A 25677-nucleotide genomic window follows, 5' to 3' on the forward strand; every position below is an offset into this window, starting at 1 on the left:
TCTCTAGACACACTGGCTTTCCTACTGTTCCTCAAACATGTTAAGCTTTTCCTTCCCTCAAGAACTTTGCACCAGGTATTCTCAGAACACACTCTAGCCAGCTCTGTGAATGGCTACTTCTATCTTGTGTTTCTGGTATCCGCTAAAATGTCACCACCCCAAAGAGGCTTTCCCTGGCTACCCAAACTGTTCCCCATCACCCTCCAACATCTTACCTTCTGTTATAATCTCAGAATAAATCACCATATGAATTATCTTCTTTGTTTATTTGTTAATCTCAGAATAAATCACCATATGAATTATCTTATTTGTTTATTGTGTCACCCCACTAGACTGTGAGGTCCACAAGGGCAAGGAACCTTGACTATCCTGTTCAGTCAATAACCGTGCCTAGAACGGAAGAGGAACTCAATAAATATTCAATGAATGAATGAATGAATGAGACATAATAAACCTGACAGAAGTTAATTACTCAAAGTCTAGAGTACCTAAATATTTATATCTAAATGCCTGGTTCTTTTTGGAAATGGTTCTAAAAATACAATATCCTTTAAGCACACTCTATGTAAAATCCTATATAAGATATGACATCTAACACTGCCCTACACACTGAAGGAAGTCAGGAAATAGCAGATAAGTATATATATAACATACAATATTAAGTACAAAATGAAACTGGCTTAGTGTCTTCCATGAAAAATAAAAAATAAATAGAACAGCATTTCAAGCTGTTTCAAATATTAATTCCAGAAATATATCCACATAAAATATAAAGTCTAAAAAAGGAAAAATAACAAAAAAAAAAAAAGCATACAAAGGAGCAAAAAAGCAGTCCTGTGGTAAAAAAAAGTATGTCCCATCAGAAACACAAAAACCTAAAGACAAACTCAGGTAGTTCTATAGTGATCTAAGTATCACAAAACTATCCTGACAGAACAGAAAATAAAAGAAACAATGCATTAGCAGGCTCATCCATAAGACTTTTTTTTTTACATTATAGAAAATTTCTAACATACACAAATGTAAGTAGAACAGGATAATGAATCCTCATATATCCATCACTGAGTTGCAACAATTATCAACAGATCTATAAGAATTTAAAGAGATCAGGTAAATTTCTCACACAACACAATTTCCACAACTCTGATGATAGTAAAAGGAACAAAATACATACATACTTCAGGCTTATTTTCCCCATGATGATCAGCCTTTGTCTACTTAATGTCACAAAAGTATGAATTTCTTTTCCTATCATTTATACTCATCATGATTCTACTCTGATGTTTATTTTAAATAGATGCAGAGTGGGAAGGCAGGGGTGGGTGGGGAGAGATTAATCAAAGAACTTATATGCACATATGCATAAACACATGGACACAGACAATAGTGTGGTGAAGGCCTGGGGGGGGAGGGATATCTGTAATACTTTCAACAATAAAGATAAACTTTAAAAAAAAGATGGAAAATGAAAAGTTATAATAAGAATTAAAGTACAAGAAATTAATCAGATGTGAAAAGACTCTCACTTACTTCCTTTTTTTTTTTTTTTTGGTTAATCCTCACCAGAGGCTATTTTTTCCCCATAGATTTTTAGAGAGAGGGAGGGAGGAAGGGGCAGGAGTAGGGAAGAGGAGAGGGAGGGAAAGGGAGAGGGAAAGAGAGAAACATCAAGGATAAGAGAGTCATTGATCAGCTGCCTCCTGCATGCCCCCTACTGGGGATGAGCCGGAAACCTGGACATATGCCTCGACGGAGAATTGAACCATGACCTCCTGGTTCATATGTAAGATGCTCAACCACTGAGTCATGCTGGTCTGGCTCAACATATATCTTTAAGCCACTGATGTTGTATGTTCAAGTTTATATTATGTTAATAACTGAGTAAAATTTTTAAGTTTTAAAATGTGGATTGCTGGTATTTTTCTATTTAGTTCTATATTAATAGAAACTTTTAAAAAAAGTAACCACTCAATGTGGAACAAACTGCCCTTTTATCAGAAACTTCCCTCTATGTAAAATACAACATTAATACATTATTCAAAACTTAGCAAATTGGTTTATAGGCATGCTTCATTTTATTGAGCTTCACTTTATTTTGCTTTACAGATGTTGTATTTTTTACAAATTAAAAGCAAGACCTTCCACCAGCAAAAAGATTACAACTCACTTTATTGCAATACTTGTTTTGTTGCAGTCATCTGGAACCAAAACTACAATATCTCCAAGGCGTGCCTGTATTCTAGAAAGAAAATTTCTTTATTAACTGAAAACAGTAAATCAAGTGGAGTGCTACCATCTGGGTTCTTAATCAGATGAACACACTAAGGAAGGGGGCTTCATCAGTTATAGGGCTAACCAGTTCATGTCAAAAGAAGAGCTACAGCTGAAGCAGAAGATAGAGAAGCTACATGGGAACAATCTTTGATGTTTTTTATTTTTTACTTTTCTATCAAGGTATAACATATGGTAAGTCTACATATTTTAAATGTACAGCTCAATAAATTTTTACGTGTTAATTCTCCCACATAACCACCAGCCAAATCAAGACACAGAATACTTCAAATACCCCAAAAGGTTCTATTGTATACTCACAAAGGTAGCCATTATTCTATCATGAAAGATAGCACAGCCTGTTTTTGAACTTCATATAAATGAAATCATAAAGGTCCTCTTTTAAATTGTTTGGCTTCTTTTGCTCAGTGTTACATCTCTGAGATGAATTCACCTTTGTTGCATGTAGCAATAGTCCATTCTTCCTCATGAATATGTAATATTCTATTATAGAACTATGCCTCAATGGATTTAACCATTCTATTGATAGTTGAGTTATTTCCAGTGTAGAGGCTATCATGAATAATTAAACATTTCTCTATGTCTCTGTGGTGGACAAGTGTATCCATTTTTGCTGGGCATTGTATACAGGAAGTCAGAGTACATATGGGGCTATTTTGCTCAAATGCTGGACTATGAGAATTTCCAGATTACCGAATGTCACACTAAGTATGAGAATTTACTATATTATTTCTCTTGTAAGAAGCCTTTAGATAACAAAGTCAGATAGCTCTAAATAGTCTTCCACATGTTATACAACCGAGGCAGTTGCTGAAATGATTCATAAACTACAAATAAACAACTTGCCCATTACAGGGCTACTAGCTTCCACCTCAATTGCCACAAGTGACAGCACTCACAGCATTCAGATCCAAAGAGCAGCCTCCTTGGTCTGCTAAGGAGAATTACATCAACTGTGGATGAGTAAGTGGTTAGTTACCGATTTCTGAAAAACTAGGTATTTTTCCATGCTTCTATCTGAAAAGATACTTATAGAATCAAAATCTTGGGAATGGCAGAGATCTTAAAAGAAAACATCCAGTACAATCCTAGTACTAAATCTGTATCTTCCACAAAAGGCAGCATAGTGAAAAGAGCATGGACTCCTGAGGTCAGATATCACAGGGCCTGGTTCACTTCTAGATTTCACCAGTTGTCGACACAATGACCTAAGCAAATTATCCAAATTTGAGTTTCAACTACAAAATGGGAATTATACCAATTATACCACCACCTTACAGGACCACTGTAAAGATTAAATGACACAGTCTATATAGTTTCTACCATACAGCAAATTCTTCAAATGTCTCCTTTTAGCAGAAAGAATACTGACCAGATAGGGGATTTATGGCCCTAGAGAATCATACTGTGAGGACCACCACTCTTCTCACCCAAACAAAACTACAAAAATACCTGAATTACCTCTACAGCATCTTGGAAATGAAGTCCCAATCTTCAAACTAGAATACACGTATCCCCAGAGGTACACAAAGATATGCAAACAAGGGGATCAATTTCCACACTACTTTTCATAAACCTGATCTGCTTAGATAATCAGTAAAGATTTTCAACCATAACATTTATTATTTCAAGACAGGGATCAGAGAAGTACAGTTCATGGACCAAATCTGGCTCACTACCAATGAAATTTTAGGGGAACACAAGCATACTCAGCTGTCTGCCTATTGTCTGTGGCTGTTTTTGCACTACAATGAAAAGGTTGAGCAGTTATGACAGAAAAGCCTACCATTTGGCCCTTTACAGAAGAAGTCTAATGACCCTGCTTTAGGATAAAATTTTGTGGAAAATGGATGGATAAAAATTCAAAAAGAAAGGAAAAAATTCCTAGAATGACCAATTCCTAGAATGATACAAATGACCAACACTGACTCAAGAAGTAATAGAAAATGTGGATAGACCTATATCAAGTAAAGAAATTGAATTAGTAATTAAAAATCTTTCCCAAAAAGAAAAGCCCAGGGACTTCATTGGTAAGGTCTATTAGACATATAGAAAGAAATAATTAACAATTCTACACAAACTCTTTCAAAAAATGTAAAAGGAAGGAACGCTCCCCAACTCATTTATGACGGTAATATAGTTGACCCTGAACAACGTGGAAGTTAGGGGCAGTCTAAAATCCCTGAACTTTGACCCCCAAAAAACTTAACATTGTCCCTTGGTGTCCACTGGGGATAGCAAAATCTGCCAGTGCTCAAGTTCCTTACATAAAATAGCATAAAACAATGCATACAGTTGACCCACATAGGTAGATTCCCAACTGAGGATGGAAAATACTGTTTTCCATCCACAGTTGATTGACTCTGTGGAGGCAGAAACCCAGGGATATGGAGGGCCAACTGTATATTTATAGAAAAAAATTCAAGTATAAGTGGATCCACACAGTTCAAACCTGTATTGTTCAAGGGTCAAGTGTATCACTCTGATAACTAAGGCAAAGACATCATAAGAAAAGAAAATCTCAGATCAATATCCCTCATGAACACAAACACAAAAATTCTTAACTAAATATTAGTGAATTGAATTCAGCCACATATAAAAAGTATTATACACCAGAACTAAGTGGGGTTCATTACAGGAACACACGACTGGCTTAACATCTGAAAATAATGTAATATACCATTTATACATACCTTAGAGGGGTTTTAATGTAATAAAGGTTATTTGTATATTTTAAAAACATCAAATTGTTATTTTATTTAGCTTTGTATTTATTTTTAGAAAGTAAAAATTTACAATGTCAGAAATTACATCCTTGACTCTTTTTGTTAATCCTCACCGAAGGTTATTTTTTCCATTGATTTTTAGAGAGTGGAAGGGAGGGGAGGAAGGGGGGGGGAAATGCGGGGGGGGGGGCGCCGGGGGACATTGATGGGAGAGAGACACATTCATTGGTTGCCTCCTGCAAGTGCCCAGAACAGGAACCAGGAATTGAACCTGCAACCCTTTGGTGCACAGGCTGACACTCCAACCACTGAGCCACACCGGCCAGGGTGCATCCTTAACTTTTTAAAATTAAATGTTTAAACTACTTAAATTTATGATGAGAAATTTCAGATGCCAACTCAAAAGGAAGAGATTTCCCAATGTTCTGGACATTTTCAAGCAAAAATATTTTAAGACCACACTGACCCTGAATATGCATGAAATGACAACTGGAAAAAGAATCACTCATGCCAAAGCAACTTCACCATATCTTCAGACAGCCAATAAAGAAATTCCTTTTTATAATTTGACAAATTCCAACTCCTTTTAATGTTTAACCTCACAATTAATTTATTCTTGTAGAGTACCCAGACTTAAACCTAAAATTCCAGGTGTGAGCCACCCAGTGCTGGGGTCAAGAGATACAACCACCTTCCTTGATCTAATACTGCAGGTGACACCAGTTCTTCTCCCATGCTAACCACACCACTGATTCAGATGACTGAGATTCCACATCTTTTTATACATGAGCCCCTCCTAAGTCACATCTCTACCTTCAATAACTGGTATAACTGAATTTTTTGGACTCAAGTGCAATTCCTCATGTTTATATGACCCTTCCATTTCATTAAGTTGCATTGGGTAAATCTTGAGATTAACCAGATGATACTTTTTCTCTTTACTTCATCAAGGACACAAATTTGCTAAGCAAACCTTCCAGATAAGGCTTCAAAGACATACTATGTATAAAGAAAGTGACAGAGCCTCAACTCAGATCACCAGATCCCAGCAGTGTTGTGTCCATAAATCAAACCCGTCAAGACACAGATAAAGTCATGACTCCATCTACTTTTACCACAATCTGGCAAATTCCCCCATCTCACCCACCCGGCCTTGCTAAAATTGACAGATACTATACAGATACTATATACACTTTGAGCTACCAATTTGGAAGTCCTGTTCAGTTGATCTGCTGAATTTACGAGAACTCTAGAACCCTGCTACTCTGGCTGAGAATAACAGAAAAATGAAACATTTTCCAATCTGTATTAATTACAGAATCTCAGGAATCACAAGGATCTTAAACATTTTCTAGTCCAATGTTTTTCAAACTATAGGTCTTTAGCAGTCAGTCAATTTAGTGAGTTGCAATCAATTTTTTTTCTTTTAATGATATAATATCAGAGGGCATCGTAGAAAGGGTAAACTTTTGTGTGTACACACACACACTTTATGAGTGCAGGGGACGCACTGAGTCATGATGTAATATGTATCTAACTGTGGGTCAAAAAGTTTGAGAGACACTGCTAGTTCCACAGCCCTATTCTCACTAGAAAGCTCCACCAAAAAAATTCTTAGTAATCAAAAAGTTATTTGTAAACACCTTCACTTCATACAGAGAAACCAACAAATAGGAATTCTGTGCTGAGTACACCTAATCTGCTACTCATTAAGAAAACAACTAGAATCCATCGGGGGTTTCCAGCTGACTGTCCAGAAGACAGTCACTTATGCTTGGATGAGATCAAGACCAATATCGCCTGGCAGGAGAATGAAATCACTTTAGTCTGTGGCTAGGGAAGAGAACAAAACCATTCTGGGTCTGCAGGTCCTCATCTGTTACCAGGGGAGAGGACTGTTAGGATTCCAGCTAGCTCTGGAATTAGGAGATGTACTGAAAACCAACCGGCCAAGCACGGAGGACTATGCCTTCCACACAGCAAAACATTTTAACTTACACGTCAATTATTGAAAAAGTCAATCAATATCACACAAAGAGTACTGACAAAGAGCTCAACCTTACTCCAACAGCAAAAAAGAATCAAGGGGAAGTTCCTAGGATTCAGCAGAAGCTGGGTCTTGGAAGGTATCATTTTCTCAGCCACCCTTCCCTTCCAGACCCCCGTTCATCTCTGTTCTCAAGCTATCAGTCATGGGTGTGGCACTCGCGCTCTTCCCTGCCACCTTACTCTACTGAGTAAAAGGAAACTGAGGAATGAAGCAATGAGTGGGCGAGCTGCAGTAGCCATCAACAAGGATAAACCAGGAGTCTAGGCCGCTTAAAGCCGCACACCTCACTGCATCCCCAGGCTGCTTAGAATCCCGCGGTCCTGGGCCTCCACCTCAAACCACGCCCCCGAGGCAACCCCTAGTACCAGGCCTTCCGCGCGCCCGACGCGGTCTCGAGCACGTGCCCACCTCTATAAAAGTCTACGAGGCCTGGAAACTCGAAGCCTTACTGCAAACCCGCCTGGCCGCCCCGGAAACCCTCTCCCACGAGCGCCCACAAACCAGCCGCCGCCCCCTGTTCCCACCTCCAAGCCGTCGGTCCCGCGCCTCCTCTGCACCCCAGGCCAATCCGCCCAACCACGAGAGGGAACCCAGAGACCGAAGGGCAGCTCCAACCCACCCCCACAGTCCGGGCCACCGGAAGTGCGCCTCGTATCCACGCCACCGTCGTGAGGTCACTTCCTGCGCGACGGCTTGGAAACCGGAGAGCAGGCGCTGGGGGGCGGGGCGCCCGGGAAATTTAAGAGCTTGGGAGCTAGCAGTTGTGTTACTGGCTCCGACTATTTATATCGGCTGGAGTCCTGGTTGGAGTTGGAGTGCTACCTGCACCCTCCCCGAGCCCGGATGCCTGGGGGACTCTTTCTTGTAGTCTTGATGACAAGCTCCGGCTTTACCTCCAGTCCCCCTTGCGCCAATCTCCGAGCAAAAAACCCTTTGGAGGCGAGGAGTTGTGACTTGGGACCCATCCCCGGTCAGTTGCAGCCGTGGGATGGAATAAGTAGGCCTCCAGGGTGGATTAAAGGAAGCAAGAAGTTCCCTTCGTCGTTGATCTTCTGAATTTATCACCTTCGGCTCATTTGGGGGTTAGTGTCAGCCAATCTGTGCTTGAATGTCCTTCTTTCCCCCCGCCCAACCCCTGCATCGGCCCCAGTACTAGTTACTGGAGAAAATGCCACACCCCGCACCCCACCTGTGGCATTTTGTTTTGGTAGTCTTAATTTTTGTAAAACGCAGGTGTTTAGGGCCAACACTGAATATCATGAGGAATTTTAGAGCTTAAAATTTACAAGGTTATCTTGAAGTCTGACACCTAGTTTGAGAACCACTGCTTGAGCAGGCAGCATGGGGTAGGGCAGTGGTTCCAAACTTGACTCTTCAGAATCAGTTGAGGAACTTTATAAAATTTCCACTTTCCAGGGACTCTCCCCTCCCCTCCTTTGCCACCAGAGATTCAATTTTAGTAGGTCTGGAGGGGTCCTGGCATCTATTATGTTAAAAGTTCCTTCTAGTCGGTTCTGAGCACACCCCAGGTTTGGGATCCATTGATGTAACATCTTGTGGAGGAAAAAGGGCCACATGCTAAACCTAACAAGCTCAGGAAAGGCCTTCAAGGTGGCCTTGCAAACTCAGAGACATGAAGTAACCACAAAGAATGGTCTGAAATTAAAATTTTAACTGAAAAGCAGTTTATGGTGGGTAGTCATGTCCTATGTTCTGGCCATCATTGTTCTGGCCACCATGGCCAGAAGAATACCTAAGGAACTAACAGTAAAGGTAGAAAAAGATCCCTATTGTACAGGACAAGGTCTGACAAGCTAGCCCAAGAATTACTGCTCCCCCTGAAGTCCTGTAGAAAAACAAAACAAACCAGTCACACTCCGGTCAAGCATAACCCCATTACTCATTGTAAGACATTGTGTTTAAATCATCCCTTTTATGTTTCTAAGGGTCCCCCCCCTTGTTTCATGTTACAAAAGCTGACAACCTAACAAATTATCAAATTATTAGAAGCCCCTTTACCATAGTTGCCTTTGTAGTTACTGAGTATAAAATGTGGGAAGAACTGAGGGTCGGGGCTGCAGTTCGGCTTACATGGGTGAGACGCTGCAACTGTAGCCACTGGCCAGCTAATAAAGGCTCCAAAAATTCAAACACAAACTCTGGTGGTCGTCTGTCGCGGGTCACACCAGAACACCTAGGCTAGTATCTTCCCTAACAAAGGTTAATTTTCACCTTAAATGAAGCCTGTTGCTTGTATTTTTTGCATCTATGATAACATATCTTTGGAATGTCAAAGTAATTTTTCTTTTCCCAGACCCCTCAAAGCACAGGCACTGCTCTACAGAGACCACAAATCCTCGCATTGTTATTGAATCAGCTGTTGACTGTTAACTATCCTGTGCCCACCTAAGTAAAAGAAGTGTGTATCTATCATTTTACTTTTTATGCAACCCCAGAGATTTCCCTGCTTTGCTTTCTCCCACCTCCCTAATTTATCACCAGTGAATTTCATGTAACCCACTTACGTTTCCTTTTTTGATTGTAATGCATAAAACAAAGTGCAAAACTGCCATTCTCCAGAGCATTATCTCAATGTGCTGAGGATTTGGCTCCCTGGCAATTGTTGACAGTTTGGCTCAAATAAACTCACAAAAGTTCTTCACAGGTTTGAATGACTTCTTATGTTAACAAGCTACAGGATTGAATACTGAGTTGAATTTATTTATTACAAACAAGCTATGCAATTCGAGATAAACTGTAGATAATAGCTAATAAAGTTGCTGTGAAGTTATGTGAGATAATTTGTACCTGAACATGGTTGATATTCCCAAAATGATTGGCCATGGGTTGATGGTTGTTGGGGCTGGGTGATAGTATACAGGGCTTTATTATACTATTATACTGTCTACTTTTGTGTATGTTCAAAATCCACCATGATAAAAAATGTTTGGTTTTTTTTTAAATTTATCTTTATTATTGAAAGCATTACAGATGTTCCCTTTTTCCCCTCCCATAAAAAGTTTTTTTCTTAAATAAATATTTAAACACAATTAACTGGTCAATGTCCAGCTTTACCAAGGCCAATAGAGCCTCATTTGGTGTGTTAATATAGCTCAAATAATATTAGGTATGAAATGGTTAAAATAGGAACACCTCGAGCTATGTAGCAGCCAGGGATAAGTTTAACATTACACTGAAAGTGTAGTGGTGTTTGTTTATGACACATGTGTGAGGCATTCTGGAATCAAATTTAACAATGATTGCCTGGCCAATGTGTCTCAGCGGTTGAGCATCAACCTATGATCCAGGAGATCATGGTTCGATTCCTGGTCAGGGCACATGCCCGGGTTGCAGGTTCGATCCCCAGTCAGGGGCATGCAGGAGGCGGCTGATCAGTGACTCTCATCATTGATGTTTCTATCTCTCCCTTTCCCTTCCTCTTTCTCTGAAATCAATAAAAATATATTTAAAAATTTAACAGTGACTATTATAGTAAACTGTGACAGAAAATTGTAACTACAAATAAATAAACATAATTTGTAAGTAAAAGAAAGAGATTCCTAGATTTCAAAGAGTACTTGTGGGGGAAAACAAAACAGCTAACTGGCTGAGACCCAATCTCAACAAAACCAAAAGTTGCCTTCCTGGTTTGATAAAATTAGCTTATTTGGGAAGCTTTAGGCAATTGTCAATCAACAATAGAATGTTAGCTGCTAAAAGTTGATGAATAGCTACTGACCTGGAAAGAAAAGTAAAAAAAAAAAAGTCACAGAATAATATGTATATTATAGTATCATTTTTTGTGAAAACAAGCCACATATGTGATGTTCCCAAAACAAACAAAGAAGTTACATGTGTAAATGCATGGAGAAAAGTCTGGAAGGAAAGATACCCTCTAAACTGTACTGTAGCTACCTGGAAGTATGGGAGTAGGTGAAGATTTTCACTTTTTACTGTGTCATGAGCCACATAATATTTCTGTCAATTACAGACCTCATAAACGACAGTGGTATACCATATAACCTAGGTGTGTAGTAGGTTTGTGGAAGTGCACTCTATGATGTTCACACAGTGACCAAATTGTTTAACAGTGCATTTCTCAGGACATTTCCTGTTGTTAAGCAGCACATAACTGTATATACTTCTGAATAGTTAAAAAGATTAGATGTAATTAAAAATGTTTAAACACTTTATAAAATTGTTTAAAAGAGTTCTGAAATGGAGCTTCTTAGGAGCATTCCATCCACTTACTGACCTAGGAAAAGTTAGCTCCCACTTCACCAAAAACAGAGCTGGCCATTCAGAATGGGACACTGGTTATTTATGCAGAAAAGTGTGTTAAAGCTATTAAAAATTATAATTTCATGTGCACTGTCATTCAGTGGGGAAATCCATTTTAACAACTTGGATCCCAATCAGAGTTCCCACTTACACCCACAAAAAAAGGGAGTTTGCAGCATTCCTTCCTTTACCTCAGCATGGTGAAGAATACAAAAGAGCAGAATTCAGGCCTTACAGACACAGGTAAGGACACTAAGAACTCCGATACCATTAGCAAGCCCAAGTCCCCCCACAAAGTGAGAAAATTCCCAGCTTAATTGGAGCAGAATACCAGCATTTTACAGGAGTATTAAAGAAAAACAAAACCTCCTGATAGCAATACAATCAGCACTTGTTTAAAAATTACTTAAAGTGAAGGTTAAGGAAGGGCATAAGTAACCCAAGACTGGCAATGAGGCCCTGCCATTAGGACATAACAATCCCAGGACACAATATCTTGGCATCCAGAAAAGGTTCCACAGAACTTGGAAGAGGAGAAAACCAGGCTCACCACAACAGAGGCACTTTTCATGGTCACACATATTTAAGGACTTTCATCAGCAAAAACTAGAAACTGATTTCAGAACTCCTCTACCTTATAGTAATTGTAACATATAAATTGCTTATTCATTACATAAAAAACAGTAATTTTAAAAAAGTATATATAGCCCTGGCCAGTGTGGCTCAGTTGGTTGGCGCATTGTCCCATATACCAAAAGATGGCGGGTTCGATTCCTCATCAGGGCACATACCCAGATTGTGGGTTCAATCCCTGCCTGGGAGTGTGCAAGAGGCAACAGATCCATGTTTCTCTCTCTCCCTCTCTCTCTCAAATCAATAAAAAAGCATGTCCTCAGGTGAGGATTAAAAAGTATTTTAAAAAATGTATATGTAAATAGGATGTTCATTTTATAGTTCTTTGATTCATTCAGTAAGCATTTATAGAGGGCCTGCCTTCTAGGTGTCCTGTTCTGTGCTGCGTACTGGGATAGGGATAAAGACAGAGCTGCTGTCTTCAAGGTGTTCATATTCCAGAGGGAAAAACAGAGAATTACAAAAGCACCAAGTACTATGATAGCATATAAGAGTGGCCCCTAACAAGGAAGTGGGGGAAGGGAGCACTAATGGGAGCACAGGGTTTTCTAGATGTGACATTTGGCTGAGGTACAAAGGATAAAAATGGATTAGGTGAAATTAATTAGGTGAAAAAGGTCATACCAGGAAAGGGAGAGGTGCATAGATAGCCAAGGAAATGTGGGTGAGTGTGGCCCATCCAGGGAAATACATGTAATTCAACTGGATAGAGTATATATGTAAAACAAGGAAGTGATGATAGATTGATCTAGAATGATAAGCAGGAACCAGATCACAAAGGGCTTTCTAGTCCCTAAGGAGCTTGAATTTATCCTAAGGGCAATGGGAAACAAAGGAAGAGTTTTAAGCAAGAAACTGCTTACAAAGGGAGTGAGGCCAGATAACAAATAATGACAATCCAAACTAAGGCATACTGGTGGGGTTATGAGGTGAAGACCGACATTTAAAAAAGATGTTTAAGAGACAGGATCAACTCCCAGGTTTATGGCTAAGGCAAAAGATTGTTTGGTGGTGCTATTTGCTCAGGTGTGGAATGAAGAGAATGAAGAGGTTGTGGGTAGGCAGCAACAGAGGAGGAAAAGAAGGTAGGTGATAAGTTCAGGTCGTCATATGTGAGCTTAAGGTACCAGTGGGAACAGGTAAAATCCTTAGATTTGGAAAACTGGAGGCACTGCCCTAGGCCCCACACTTTAGATGGTCCCCACCCTGGTTCTCCTCAAGACAAGCCTTTCTCTGTGGTGCTGAGGGGACATGACTACTCAGAGCTCACATCCTCACCTTCAGACCTGCTCCATTTTTCATTTCTAGGGTTCCCAGATTCCCTCCCCAATGGCATGGGGCCACTTTCAGCACGTAGACAAGCCTTTCCCCAGGTCTGTCCTTCTAAGGGAGAACTTCTCTGCCATTGTGCACCACTACTAGGTCCAAGGAGTGACCAAAAAAGTGGCTTTTTGGAAGGAGTATGGATAGAGTTTGGAAATTCAGGTTGACATGTTCACACATGTGGGCCTAAGAAGCCCCCACAGTATAAGGTAGAATAGGGGTGGGAAGAATAGGGGAACAGGTCAGGGATCTCTGTGTGTACTCTTGCCCTGACCATGCTCATGTTAAGAGTGGGCCTGCTGTTGCGCATCTGGTGGGAAATGGTATGTGGATCTGAAGCGCAGGAGAGAGAGATGTGATTTAGAAGTCATCAATAACAAGGCTATAATTAAAGTCCCAAAATGGGTGATATGGTCCAGGGATAGCATGTAGCATGAGAAGAGTCAAAGGCCAAAAACAGAACATTTAAGGGATATACACAGGAAGAGAAAGATTCCAAGGAAATTGAGAAGCAGAGCTAGGAAAATAAGAAAATCCAGCAGTTGGTGATGCCAAAGAGACCCAGGAAGAAGAGAATTTTAAGAGATTAGTTGACATACTAAATACTGCAAAGAGCTCAAATCAGAAGACTGAATATGTCCATTAGACGTAGCAACTAGCAGGTCTCTGGAGATTTTGACGGGTTTAATAGTGGAGTAAAGGGGTCAGAGATCAAATATCTGTGGATTGAGGAGAAAATGGAAGGTCAGCATATGGAGGCAGGGAATACAGACAACTTCAAGAAGATTGACTATGAAGGTAACAAGTAAGATACAGTGATAGCTACAGAGGCAGGTAGAATAAGGTAACAACAGTTCAGTGGCAGAATTTACTATGCACCAAATTCTCTTCAAGACTTCATAAACTCCCAAGTTAGAAAACTCTACCAAGAATTACTGATGATCTGAACCAGATAGACCCTACCTGACCCTAGAGTCAAGTTTCTGGGAACCACTGTAGGTAAGTGGTCACTGGTCTCTCCCAACATTTGGAAGGAGAAATTTTTTTTTTAATTTAATTTATCTTTATTGTTGAAAGTATTACAAATGTCCCTTTCCCCCTCATTGATCCCCTCCACTCTGCACCCCACCCCCCAGGCCTTTACCACACTATTGTCTATGTCCATGGGTTATGCATATATGCATATAAATTCTTAGGTAAATCTCTCCCACCTTCCCACCCATCCCTGCCTTCCCTCTGAGATTCGTCAGTCTGTTCCATGGTTCTACAACTCTGGGTCTATTTTGTTCATTGGTTTATTTTGTTCATTAGATTCCGCATATGAATGAGATCATGTGATACTTGTCTTTCTCTGACTGGCTTATTTCTCATAGCATAATACTCTCCAGGTCCCACCATGCTGTCTCATAGGTTAAGGGATCCTTTTTTACAGCAGCATAGTATTCCACAGTATAAATTTCTGAGAAGATGCTTAATATGGTTTCAATCTTCTTGAACTTGTAGAAGCTTATTTTGTGTCCTAACATGTGATCTGTCTTTGAGAATGTCCCATGTGCACTTGAGGAGAATGTATATTCTGCAGCTTTGGGGTGAAATGTGTAGATGTCAATTAAATCCATCTGATCTAGTGTGTCATTTAGAGTCACTGTTTCCTTGTTGATATTTTGTCTGGAAGATCTATTCAGTAAAGTCAGTGGAGTGTTCAAGTCCCTTACTATAACTGTACTGCTGTCGATCTCTCCTTTAAAGTCCTCCAGAAGTTTGTGTGTGTGTTTTTTTTCTGCCTGTGTGAGTCTTTTGTTCTGAGGTGGGGATCTTGTAGACAGCATATATTTGGGTCTTGTTTTTCTGTGCCTTTTGATTGGAACATTTAATTCATTTATATTTAAGATTATTATTGATAGGTAGTTATCTATTGCCATTTAATTTCTTTATGTCTATGTTTCTCATTCTCTCAATTTCAACTTCTTATTACAGCAGTCCCTTTAACATCTCTTGCAATGCTGGTTTGGTGGTGATATACTCCTTTAGCCTTTTTTTGTCTGGAAAGCTCTTTATTTCACCATCTGTTTTGAATGATAGCCTTGCTGAATAGAGCAGTCTTGGTTTCAGATCCTTGTTTTGCATTACTTTGAATACTTCATGCCATTCCCTTCTGCTCTGTAGAGTTTCTGATAAGAAGTCAGCTGACAGCCTTATGGGAGCTCCTTTGTAAGTAACAGATTGCTTTTCTCTTGCTTTCTTTAAGATGCTCTTTGTCTTGCCCAGCCGGGCGTGGCTCAGCGGTTGAGCATCGACCTAGGATCCAGGGGATCGGGGTTTGATTCCAGGTCAGGGCACATGCCCGGATTGTGGGCTCAATCAATGACTCTGTCATCATTGATGTTTCTATCTCTCTCTCACTCTCCTTTCCTCTCTCTGAAATCAATAAAGATATATTTTAAAAAAAAGAAGAAAAAAAAGATGCTCTTTGTCTTGAGTTTTTTGCATTTTTATTATGATGTATCTGGGCATGGGCCTTTTTGGGTTGTTATTGCTTGGGACTCTGTGCCTCCTGAACTTGTGTGAATTTTTCCTTCACCAGGTTAGGGAAGTTTTCTGCCATTGTTTCTTCAAACAGTCACTCTAACCCTTGCTTATTTTTCTACATCTTCCGGCATTCCTATGATGCAAATATTGTTATGTTTCATGCTGTCCCACAGCTCCCTTAAACTGTCCTCCTGTCTTTTAATTGTTTTTTCTTTTTGGTTCTCTGATTGAGGGATTTTTTTTCTACCTTGTCTTCTAATTTCCTGAATCGATCCTCATCTTCCCCTAATCTGCTGTTTATTTCTTCCAATGTTTCTTTTTTTAAATTTCTACCATGTCATTCTTAATTTCCTCCATAGTTTCCATTTCTTTTCTCATGCTTTTGAGCATCCTTATGATCAATATTCTGAACTCTCTATCTGATAGACTGCTTATCTCCATTTCACTTAGCTCTTCTTCTGGAGAATTCATTTGTTCTTTCATTTGGGGCTTTTTTGGGTCTCTCCATTTTAGCTGCCTGTTTGGATTTGTTTCTATGTATTAAGTAGATCTGCTAAGACTCCCAGTCTTTTGGATGGTCTCTGGTGCAGGCCAGTGTCAGATGCTGCTTGTGACTGGCCTTGAGTACCCTGTTGGAAGCTTTCTGCAATCTGCAGCTTGTGGCTCCCTCTCCTGAGGCTGGGTGTGTTTAGACAGGACCAAGATATGCACCAAGGCCTGCTTTTCCAAGCCTTGGGTCCAGAAGCAAATCAGGCAAACACTTAAAGCACCCAAAGTCTGTTTGTTATTCAGTCTCTTAATGAGCCTCAGGCTGTAGGAACTCCACAGGGTGGGGTGAGAGGTTTTCCAACAGGGTGAGGCATGTGCTTCCACCCCCAGGCAAAAGCTGCTTGGATGAACTCTGCAGTATGGGGGAATGACTCAGCACAGAAACCCAGAGGGGTGCCCTCTGAGCTCTATCTCCAGAGCCCACAACTCCAAATTCTACTCACACAGCTCTAGTCCACTCTGCCCTCCGTCTGCTGGAGCCCAAGGTGAGTGGCTTCACATGAAACTTTGTGCATTGGCTCTTTAAGAGGGTGCCTGCAGTTCCAGCCATCTCTCCCTGACAAACAGAAACCTGGCTGCTTTTCACAGCCAGATGTTATGAGGGCAGCTTTCTCAGTTCTGGTGCTCTTGGCTGAGAAGCCTAGCCTGGGGTTTAGGCCTCAGAGTCCTCCTTGGGAACCGCCTACAGGAGACATCCCTCTGGACTTTCAGCTGCTGCCTGTGGGAGCCCATGAGACTTCTTGTGCCTGCACACTCCCTACCAGTCTCTATGCAGGCTCTGCTTTAGGTCCTGGGTTATGAAGGTGCTCCCCAGCTAGTCTTCAGTTGAAGTTGATTATTCATGATGGTTTTTCTATATTTTAGTTGTAATTCCAGTTTGGTCCCAGGAGAGTGTCAGTGAAGCTTCCACTCAATCTACCACCATCTTTAATCCTCCTCAAATAAATTCTTATAAATTTTTTCCACAAGTTTTGACATTATTGGACCAATAGATCCTACCTATCAAAATTACTCTAAATGTAATGGATTGAATTTTCCAATCTAAAGACATGGATGAATTTTTTTTTTAAAGAAAGACTCAACTATATGCTGCCTACAGAGACTCACTTAGGCTTTAAAGAGACACATAAGCTCAAAGAGAAGAGATGGAAAAAGATATTTGGATAGTTATACAAAATAGACTTTAAGCCAAAAACATTAACAACAGACAGAGAACATCATTACATAATCATAAAAGGGTCAATTCATCAGGAAGATATAATTATAAATATATATGCACTTGACATCAGAACACCTAAATACATTAAGCAAATACTAACAGATACGAAGGAAGACATAGACAGCAATACAATAATAGTAAAGAATTCTATAACCCACTTTCACCAATAAATAGATTATCCAGAGAGAAAATCAATAAGGAAATATTGGACTTTAACCATAGTTTAAACCAAATTAACCTAACAGAACATTCCATCCAACAGCAGCAGAATACACATTCTTCTCAAGTGCCCATGGGACATTCTCCAGAATAAATCATATAATAGGTCACAAAGCATGTCATGACAAATTTAAGAATATTGAAATAATTCCAAGTATCCTTTCCCAAACACAATGGTATGAAACTAGAAATAATTAAAAGGAGGAAAATGGAAAATTCACAAATATGTGGAAATTAAACATCACACTCCTGAACAACCAACAGGTCAGAAACAAACAGAAATGGAAACACACCAAACCAAAACCTATGTGGTGCTGCAAAAGCAGTCCTAAGAAGAAAGTTCACAGCAATAAATGCCTACATCAAAAAAAGAAAGATTTCAAATAAACAATCCAACTTTATGCCTCAGGAACTAGAAAAAAGAAGAAAAAAAAACGAATCCCATTGTTAGCAAAAGAAATAACAAAGATCAGAGCAGAAATAAATAAAGCAAACACCTGAAAAACAATAGAAAAAATTAACAGAACTAGAGTTTTTAAAAAATAAAATAAAATTAACAAACCTTTAGCTAGACTCATCAAGAAAAAAGAGAAGACTCAAATAAATAAAACCAGAAACAAAAGAGGAGATATTGTAACTGAAACCACAGAAACACAAAGGAGCACAAGAGGCTGTGATGAACAATTAGTTGCCAACAAATAAGATAATCTCAAAGAAATGGAGAAATTCCTAGAAACATACAACCCACCATGACTAAAACATGAAAATCTGAATAAATCAATACTAAATACATTGAATCAGTAAACAAAAACCTCTCAACAAAGAAAAACCAAGAACCAGATGGTTTCACTGGCAAATTCTACCAAACATTTAAAGAAAAGTTAACGGCAATTCTTCTCAAACTCTTCCAGGAGGGAACACTCTCAAAATCATTTTACAAGGCCAGCATTACCCTGCTACCTAGGCCAGAAAAGGATACTACAATAAAGCTACAAACCAATATCTCTGGTGGACATAGAGGCAAAAATCGTTTTTTAAAATATTAGCAAACTGGGGCTTCCAGTCAGGGATGGCGGCATAGGTAAAAGAGGTACTTGGAACCTCTCACAACAAAATTATAGAAACTAAACTACATCAAAACTAAACTACAAAACAGCCATCATTCAGAACTGCCTGAAATCTAGCTCAACAGAAGTCCTATGACTAAGGATATAAAGAGGAAACCACATTGAGACTGGTAGGAGGGGCAGAGATGCTGAACTGTCTGGTCCCACACTCACGTGTGATGGTAACAGAGAGGATCATTTTGGCTGTAGAAGTACCCCCCACTCCAAGGAACCAGGGGCCCCAGCCCCACACCAAACCCCTCAGCCAAGGGTTTGAGTGCCGGGAAGAGAAGTCCCTATAACTTTGGGCTGTAAAAACCAGCAGAGATTGTGGCTGAGTGAAACAGGGCTTCTGGAGTTCCATGCATTTCTTTTAAAGGGACAGCACGGATTTATTTGAACTCACTTGCTTTGTGTTTCAGTACTGGAACCGCAGCTCAAAAGGTGTCAGGGACATATGAGGAAGAACTGGGTTGTTTGGCATCAGAGTGAGAGCTAGAGGGGCAGCTTTCTCCTAGACAGAAGTGCTGGCAGAGGCCATTGTTCCTTTTTTGAGCCCTCCCCCCACAGAGCCAGCAGGACACCATATCTAAGTCTCCATCAACTTTGCTGTTGCTGTTTGCCTGCCCTTATGTTTCCCTGAAACCCCACCCCACCCAACTTTTGGGCCTATCCAAACCCTTTCCAATGGTTGTTCCATACCAACAGCATATCTTGGCTCATGCTGCCAACTTTCCTAAAACCTGTCAAACAAGTAACATCTGGTCTTTGTGTACTCCATACTTCTTGTTAAGTGGTCCTAGGCTTAGCACTAGAGGCAGCCAGCTTTGGTTGGCAGCTTGGCCTCTCCCAGGCACCTCCAAACCCAGCACAAGTAGCAGGCATCTGCAGATCACTCTGTTGCTCATGCCTGGTGGCCCTGGGCTGGGCACAGGGGGAAGTTGACTTTGGTGTGCATCTCCCAGGAAGCAACAGAGCCTGTGCACTCAATGGATAGCTTCAGACCACACTGAAGTGCCACTTAACCACCTTCATGATTGACACACTGAAGGGGTAGACTCAACGGATACCTGAGCCCTGCTAAGTGATTTCTGCTTTGTGGGGTTGGCTCCTGCACAGCAGATCCTCCACAGTGGTCACTTCTAGTCCTTGGTGTAAGTGGGGGTAAGTTCCTTCCATTGAAATACCAACAGCAATCAAGGTTCAACTACAACAAAGGGGGCACACAGCCCACAGGGAGGGGCACCTTGAATGCCCAGCTAGGGTTACTGGGGAGGTTGTGCCACTGGCCCTACAAGACACCTACTACATAAGGTTGCTCTACCAAGACTGGGAGACATAGCAGCTCTACCTAATACATAGACAAAATGAGGAGACAGCCAAAATGAGGAGAAAAAAAAAAAACATGTCCCAAACGAAAGAACAGAACAAAACTCCAGAAAAAGAACTAAACAAAATGGAGACTAGCAATTAACCACACACAGATTCAAAACACTGGTTATAAGGATGCTCAGTGATCTCAGTGAGAACTTCAACAAAGAGATGGGAAACATAAAAATAGAGATAGAAAACATTAAAAAGGACCAGTCAGAAATGAAGAATACAATAACTGAAATGAAGAATACATTACAGGGTATCAACAGTAGGGTAGATAAAACAGAGAATCAAGTCAGCAGTTTGGAAGATAAGAAAACAGAAAACATGCAATCACAAAAGCAAAAAAGACAATAGAATATGAAAATAAATGAAGATAGTTTAAGGAGCCTCTGGAACAACTTCAATTATACCCACATTCACATCATGGGAGTGCCAGAAGGAGAAGAGAGAGAGCAAGAAATTGAAAACCTATGTGAAAAAATGATGATGGAAAAACTTCCCTAACCTGGTGAAGGAAATAAACATACAAGTCCAGGAAATACAGAGAGTCTGAAACAAGATAAACCCAAAGAGACCCACACCAAGACACATCATAATTAAAATGCCAAAGGTGAAGACAAAAAGAGAATATTAAAAGTAGCAAGATAAAAGCAGTTAGTTACCTACAAGGGAGTGCCCATACAAATGTCAGCTGATTTCTCAAAAGAAACATTGCAGGCTACAAGGGATTGGTAAGAAATATTCAAAGTGATGAAAGGCAAGGACTTACAACCAAGATTACTATCCCAGCAAAGCTATCATTTAAAACTGAAGGACAGATAAAGAGCTTCCCAGATAAGAAAAAGCTAAAGGAGTTCATCACCACCAAACCAGTATTACAAGAAAGGTTAAAGGATCTTCTTCAAGAAGAAGAAAACAAAAGGTCAAAAATATTAATAGCCTTGGCTGGTGTGATTCAGTTGATTGAACATTGCCCCATGCACTGAAAGGCTGCTGGTTTGATTCCCGGTCAAGGCACATACCCAGGTTGTGGATTTAATCCCTGGCCAGGGTGCATACAGGAGGCAACCGATCAATGTTTCTCTCTCACATTGAGGTTTCACTCTCTCTCTCTCTCCCTCTCCCTTCCTCTCTCTGTGTAATCAATGAAAACATTTTAAAATTTTGAATAATAAAATGGCAATAAATACATATCTATCAACAATTACTTTAAATGCAAATGGGTTAAATGCACTAATCAAAAGACATACAGTGGCTGAATGGATTATAAAAAAAGACCCTTACAGGAGTCACTGGATCATTAGCATCCATGGAGCAGTATTATCTATATAACTTTTTACTATGAAAAAATTTAGTTATTCATAAGAGTAAAGAGAATAGTACAATAGGCCCCCCATGTGCCTTTCATTCAGTTTCAATAAGTATCAACGTTTTCCCAAATGTTTTCATCTTTTTCCCCAACTATATTTTTTCCTAGAGTATTTTAAAGTAATCCCATGATAAATTGACAAACAAGATAGAACCACAGACATGGAAGCATGAAACAGACTGACAGATCTCAGAGGGAAGGAGGGTGGGAAGAGATTGACCAAAGAACTTATAAGCATATGTTCACAGCCCAGGGACACAGGCAATAGACAGGGGAAGAACTGGGGAGGAGTTGGGGGGAGAGGTAAAGGGGAGACAATGGGGGATATCTGTAAGACTTTCAACAATAAAATAAAGTTTTTTTAAAAGGCCCTTATTCTGTTTACAAGTAAACATATTCTGCTTACAAGTGACTCACTTCAGATCAAAAGACAAACACAAACCGAAAGTAAAGAGATAAAAAAGCCCAGCCAGCCCTGCCGGGCGTGGCTTAGCGGTTGAGCGTCGACCTAGGATCCAGGAAATCGGGGTTCGATTCCCAGTCAGGGCACATGCCCGGGTTGCGGGCTCGATCAATGACTCTCTCATCATCGATGTTTCTATCTCTCTCTCTCTCCTTTCCTCTCTCTGAAATCAATAAAGATATATTTAAAAAAAAAAAAAAAAGCCCAGCCAGTGTAGCTCAGCGGTTGAGCATTGACCTATGATCCAGGAGATTGCAGTTCAATTCCTGGTCAGGGCACATGCCCTGGCTGCGGGTTGGACCCCTGGTGGGGAACGTGCAGGAGGCAGCCAATCAATGACTCTCATCATTGATGTTTCTATCTCTCTCTCTCCCTCCCTCTCTCTGAAATCAATAAAGACATATTTAATAAAAAAAAAAAACTCAGAAAAATGAAAATTAGAAAAAAGAGAGATAAAAAAGGATATTTCATAAAAATGGAGGGGAAAGGCTGGGGTAACAATACTTATACTAGACAAAATTGACTTTAAAAAAAAAAAAAAGGCTATAACAAGCGACAGAGAAAAACCCAGCAATTCCACTTCTAGGTTTTTATCCAAAGAAACCTCAAACACTAAATCAAAAAGACATATGCATTTGTTCATCAGAGCATTATTTACAGTAGCCAAGATATGGAAGCAACTTAAGTGTCCATGAATAGATGAATGGATAAAGAAGATGTAGTACATATGTACAATAGAATATGACTCAGCCATAAAAAAGAATGAAATTTTGCCATCTGCAACAACGTGGATGGACCTAGAGGGTACTGAGCTAAGTGAAATAAGTCAGACAGAGAAAGACAAATGTCAGATGATTTCACTTATATGTGGGATCTAAAAAACAAACAATCAGAATAGAAACAGATTCATAGATACAGAGAGCATTTTGATGGTTGCTAAATGGGAGGGGAGATGGGGGATGGTGAAAAAGTGAAGAGATTTAGAAGTACAAATTCATCATTACAGAATAGTTATGGGGATGTAAAGCACAACATAGGGAATATAGTCAGTAATATTGTAATAACTACATATGGTGTCAGATGGGCATCACATTTATCAGGGTGATCACTTTGAAGTCATATAAATGTTTAATCAAGGGGTTGTACACCTGAAATTAATATAATATTGTACATTAACCATAACTTAAAAACAAAAAAATATTTTGTAAAATATTAGCAATCTGAATTCAACAGCACATTAAAAGTATCATACATCATGATCAGGTGAGATTTATCCCTAGGGTGCAAAGATAGTTCAATATATGCAAATCAATAAATGTGATACACCATATTAGCAAAATTAAGGATGAAAATTATATAATCATCTCAATAGATGCAGAAAAGCATTTGATGAAATATAAAATCCTTTCATGATAAAAAACACTCAACAAATTGAGTATAGAAGGAATATATTTCAACATAATAAAGGGCATATATGAAAAGCCCACAGCTAACATTATACTCAGTGGTGAAAGGTGAAAAACTTTTCCTCTAAGATCAGGAACAACACAAGTTGCCCACTCTCACTAGTCAACATAGTACTGGAAGTTCTAGCCAGAGCAATCGGACAAGAAAAGAAATGAATGGCTTTCAAATTGGAAAGGAAGAAGTGAAAATGCCTTTGTTTGAAGATGATATAATCTTTATGGCCCTACCATTAGATTGCTAGATTTTACAAATAAAAATATAGGATGTCCAGTTAAATTTGGATTTCAGACAAATGAATTTTTTTTTTTACTATGTGTGTCCCAAATATTGCATGGGATATACTTATACTAAAAAAGTTATTAGAGCTCTTGAGGGCCAGCTTGGAAAGGGATTTATTAGACCTGTGCCCTTTTCTGTTCCCTAAAAAATGCTCCCTTAAAACAATCAAAACAAAAATTACCAAGGAATGAAAAAAAACCACCTGACAATAACATGAAAAACAGGTTTAGTAAGGGGTTGCCAAATGAACTCTCTAAAGTGTTAATCAAAGAGAGAACCACAAAGGAGCCTAGTATGTCCTAAGATAACAAAATACAGCAACTCCTCATCCTCTGTGTGCATCTTTTTAACCAAATGAACTAGACCAGGAAGGCAGACTTCGGGGCAGCAGTTTCTAGTGTAGTAGAGAATCACTGTATAGATAGAGATGCTGATATATATGTTTGCGTATATATACACATCAAACCAAATTGCAGATAGAAGTATAGCTTTACAGATGAGGAGGAGGAACAGGAGATTTTAGAAGGTCGAGTTGGCCCCAGGCTGCACCTGCAGCACCTGGGACTGAGCTGTGATGCTGGGCCCTTGTCACCCAGCTCACCACAGGGGAGGCCGGTGGCCCTGGATGGTACCTCGGCGCTCTCTGGGTCCCCAGTGTCAAGGGCATAGATGAGGGAGGGAGGCAACAAATCAGAATGACTGGAATTTTCCATCTCGATTTGCTTTGACCACATGTATTGAGCTGCCGCCTCTTGATATTATGTTTCCAAAAATGGTATCCATTAGGATGGGAAGAGAACGGACCTGTAGAAATGTTTACCTTTCAACTGCCCGTGGATTTGGGACACTCTGGATGGAAGACTCATGCCCCAGAATAAGAACAGAGAAGAAGAGACCAGGTGACGCTCTGTCACCAGTCCAAGGACGTGGCTCCCTCCCCAAGGTCATCTCGTCTAGAGATTTCTCTACCAGGTCATCTCAGCTTAATAACCCTACGAAAGCCCTGATCTGTTGTGTTCCTTTGCTGTATGGTTTCTGTAATAAAAAGTGTTAATCCACGTTAATCTTTGTGAAAATTATTGCGTGCAACAGTATTTTCTCGTGTACTTCTCTTTCCTACGTGAATTATCCCTCTTTCCTTTTTTATTTATAAATGTCTACTTTTTTAAAAAAGACAAACCAATGTGTTGTAGACCTCTATATAACCTACCCCTTAGCCTCATATTATAGGTATGTTATAAGAATGGACATTTTACTTGGCTTTAGAATGTTTGACAAGTGAAATAATCCTTAACTGATCAAGTTCTTGCTACTAAAATGCTTGTGTTTTTCATCATGACGTTGTGTGCTTCTAAATTAATAATCATTTTTGTTATAAAAAAATGGAGTGAATTTATATTAGTCTTGGAAACTAATAATAGCATTGTAAATTTATGAGATGATTTTAACAGGAAAAATTATAGAAGAATATAGTTATTTTAATTGTAATATTACTAACTGTAGGGTGAGAGGGGGTCCCGTGTGGTGAACTATGTTATAGCTTGTTACTCACAGTTTCTTTTTGATCATTTTTTCAGTCTCTGAGGTGAAACGAGTTATTAATTGAAATTTGTAAACTCTCATATGCATATTGTATGTGTAGCAATGTAATCACACTTTGTCTTGGAATTAAACTGTTTGGAATCACTGTAAAAAAAAATACAGCAATGAGACTCAACAGAAATAGTTGAAGTTCAATATTGTCATTGAGACATACCCAGCAACAAACTGCAAGTTATCAATGAAGGGCACACAG

At 39.6% G+C, this 25677-nt stretch overlaps 1 protein-coding gene across 4 annotated transcripts in view; it reads right to left on the minus strand.

The window, feature by feature from the left end:
• Positions 1 to 7724, minus strand: part of EDC3 (enhancer of mRNA decapping 3) — a 53034-nt gene extending 45310 nt beyond the window's left edge. Inside the window, exons 1-2 of one of the 4 annotated variants that reach the window (XM_081138609.1) lie at positions 7593 to 7674; positions 2168 to 2239 (exon numbers count right to left, since the gene is read on the minus strand). The gene's annotated coding sequence lies outside the window, so the exon portion shown is untranslated. Of the gene's footprint in view, positions 1 to 215; positions 269 to 2167; positions 2240 to 7592 lie in introns of those variants that run through there. The other 3 variants (XM_081138608.1, XM_081138611.1, XM_081138610.1) reach the window with 3 other exon arrangements.
• Positions 7725 to 25677: the final 17953 nt, after the last annotated feature.

This window comes from Miniopterus schreibersii (genome assembly GCF_964146895.1).
Source record: "Miniopterus schreibersii genome assembly, chromosome: 1".
Taxonomy (NCBI): Eukaryota; Metazoa; Chordata; class Mammalia; order Chiroptera; family Miniopteridae; genus Miniopterus; species Miniopterus schreibersii.